General features: G+C 45.5%; 1 protein-coding gene across 1 annotated transcript in view; it reads left to right on the top strand.

The window, feature by feature from the left end:
- The window catches only part of T265_03650 (hypothetical protein), a gene marked incomplete at both ends in the record, with an annotated part of 16,416 nt that overhangs the window by 1,441 nt on the left and 11,532 nt on the right, over nt 1–3,443 (top strand). The window lies entirely within an intron of this gene.

Genomic DNA, 3,443 nt, shown 5'->3' with positions numbered 1-3,443 from the left:
AGAGCTTGTTTAAATCAGCTTTCCGTGAAAAATGGCACTGTACATTACGTTTCTGGGGCGAGATGACTCAGTGATTAGAGCGCGAATTTAATGACCGGAATGCCCCCGTTGACCTCTGTCTCTCGACTTCCCCTGTCTGGGTTTGGGCAACCTGGAAGTGTGCCAGCCCTTGTGCTTCCTTCGGGTGGCATGGCAACTAGGCACTGAAAGGGTGGACCATTCCTTTGTAGGTGAAGGAGAACCTGTAAGCTCATGCATACACCGATTGGTATGATCGTAATGGATTTTGTATGACACGACAGAGTACTCATCGCCCGACACAAGAAGCCCTAAACCACAGACGTTAAGTTTTGGAATCAAGGTAATCAGATCGATTATTACCGAGATCTAGAGATACCATATCACAAAAGACATACTTATCGGGTGGTTGGAACGACCTGCACACTTGAATTTGCTTCCAGTCACCTGGGCCGCTGAAAATTCAGGACGGGATTAGAAAGGAGACAGAATAGGAAGACGTAATGTACGCTTTAATCGTCTAATAACTGTAGTACATGAGCTGAAAATAGAGTAAGAATCACGAGTTAATGGGTTATGCAAATGTATGGGTTATATAGTCATGACAAGGGCTAGTGCACAAGGTCACGTGAACTTTACCGACCCATGAAGACTGTGTGGACCACCAGCTGACTAACGAGTGTACACCTGCGGCTGCGCTTGGTCAAACTAGATTTAGTATAAAATTTACAAAACTGTTGGCAGATTTAAATCATCTGGACTCTACCCTACCCGCAGTAGGTATTTTAAATCAGACGAGCTCGATGAGAAAATGTGAAAGTATGTTGGGTGGGATAATATTGACCAGATCAAAAGAAACGTTCTCTCCTGTTCAATGTAATGCGGTTTTGTTGTGAATTAATTTAGTTCCCATGCTTTTCATGAAGCGCCTGGCTAACATCTACTCTTTTCGGATTGGGTGAAATAGAGTACAGTCGTTTCGTCGTCCACCATCGCCCATTTTCAATCCTTAGGTGTTTAGCGGATCCACGTTCACCATCATAGTTGTTTGTTGCTGACATCAATAAGAGCTGCTGATGGTGATCATATCCAGTGTTTCACTTGGGTGTGGAGACGATCCCTGATAGAAGGCGTGACCTTTTCCCACTCGCCTTCCATATTGTTATTGTCACCGTATCAGTTTACCGCTGAATGACATCGTCCCAGAGCAACTTGATATTACTGAGATAGACACTTTGGACTGGACCCTACACCAACTGGTATATTCTCTGGTGAAACGAAACTAAATACATGCCCATATAATGCCATGGTCAGATTATAGTGGTGTGTTCCGGAAGGAACGACGGTCTCAAGCTGAAGCTGATAGCCACTTGGTCGAAATGAGACCACGACCGGTGGCCTCGAGGCAAAACGATGCCTTTGTTGAGATTTTGTACTAGCTGGGAACAAACAGCGCTCAGGACATAGCTGAAGAAATGGGGTGGACATCAGCTGTAAACAGACCACCAAAGTGGGTCTCTTCTGGACTTATTGTGTCGATCTGGGCATTCATATCACCTGTTAAAATCGCAGCACGTGTGGTTTTTGCTGACCTGAGCAGCCATGACCCCCCCCATAGGAGCCATATTTCTCAGTATCTGAATTGGCGTCTCTCGGGGCTTATACTGAAACAGCAAATGAACATCGTTTACGTCCTCAAGTGAGCTAGTCATCCGAACAACCCAAAGGCGATCCAGTGGGTGCTCTCACCCGTGGGGCTGAGCGTTTATGTCACGAGCCGCCGCAGAGCTGAGTGCGAGAAATTTGGTTTTGCCTTTAGTGGCTTGAAACTTCTGACCGAATGGGTACGCGTGTTTCGGTGACTCATCGTGCACCGACTGAAAGCCGAAGCAAAGTGTGAACAAGATTGTTGTATTCATACCCACGACAGTAGTAGTTAGAAGCGTCGTACAAAAACAATCGTGTTCAATAATCGTGGGAACGTTGAACTTTTCTGACATGATAATTCAGTTGCGTCCGGTGCGCGCTGGTGAACTAGGAGAGGTAAACGCTTACTTCGCATGTCTGTAGTTCAAATCCCAACGCGACTGATAAGATCAGATAGGAGTGAAACTCGAGTTCAGCGCTTGTTTGGTGTGGACTCACCGTGGTACGGGAGTAGGTCTGTTCAAAAGGCGGCGATGTGAATTCTACAGATCCCAAAACCTAGTGCAGCTGAACAAGAAGCTCCTGTTGCTTGATCTGACGGATATTTAGCTAACCGTTTGGAAAAGATTTTTGGAATTTACCAGAGGCTTATTTGGATAGTAAGCTTCTTTTTGGGCAATTTGATGTGATGATTTTTCCGGTCTACACGTTTGTCTACTTCATGATTTGTTCGCACTTCCTGGCGTGTACTAGTCCCGGTAAGTGCCACCGTGCCAAGGTGTGAATGAGACTAGGAAGTAATGGCTTGACAGGCAGATTAGCACAACTGTCCAAGCTCATTTCATCCAGACAGGATTTTCACATTCCTGTTTTTTTATATTCCTGAGTGCTGGCGCTCTTGGGGACTGAGTTTGCTGAGTTGTTCCGCACTTCCTCGTTTTGAAAGGACTTTCTTCTAGAGAACTTTTTTGGAATTTTCCGGCAGGGGGCAACTACTGTTACGGATGGCTCCGCTGAGAGGGGAAGAGCTCTTTCCCTGCAGCTCTCATAGGGGACCGGTCAAACATCCAAACTTTGTAGGAATGTTCTGTGTGTGGTGGGTAATTAGGCCGAATCACTTTGTTCGTTTGTTTGTTGTGTAAATTGTTGGTGCTTCGTGTTCCGTTCGAGCATTGGGATTGGTTTCAGCAAATCGAGTTAGAATAGAAGCGCAACCCGTAAAAAAGCACTGGCTAAAACGCATGCGACTGAACTGAAAATGTCCGATTTTTTGTGGAGGTAGAAGCGTTCGTCATCATAGACCATCGTAATTATATGAGCCACTCAACTTGTCCGGTTTCATATGTTACTGATCTCAAAGCCGAATCAAGTAGGTATGGTTTGGCGAATCATCATGGGGCAATCTACCGAGCGGCAGTGAGGTTGCACTCCAAAGTTCACTTTTCACCAAGGTTTATGAATACCCTAGAGAAGGCAAGTCTGTCAGCCAACCTTAGGGTGCAACGACCGGGATGCCGTGGTACGTGGATAGGTTCAACATTTCATCTGTTGCGAATGTGCAATCACTGTTTTTTTGCACACATTTATTGCTACGTGGATAACCTACTGATCTGAAACGGCAGACGTTAATATGTCTTAATATGGAAAATGTTTGGGACCGATTGGGAAGTCATCGTTTCAGAGGGGTTTGGTAAACAATCGGTGGATTTATTGCTGGGCAACGTTTCGTTTTTGACACAAAAGCTTCGTCAGGCCAAGTGAGTAAGTAAGTAGGTTGA

The sequence above is a fragment of the Opisthorchis viverrini genome, assembly GCF_000715545.1.
Source record: "Opisthorchis viverrini unplaced genomic scaffold opera_v5_53, whole genome shotgun sequence".
In the NCBI taxonomy this organism is placed as follows: domain Eukaryota; kingdom Metazoa; phylum Platyhelminthes; class Trematoda; order Opisthorchiida; family Opisthorchiidae; genus Opisthorchis; species Opisthorchis viverrini.
The sequence above is the reverse complement of the archived record's forward strand: the minus strand, read 5'-3'. Positions and strand labels throughout refer to the sequence as shown.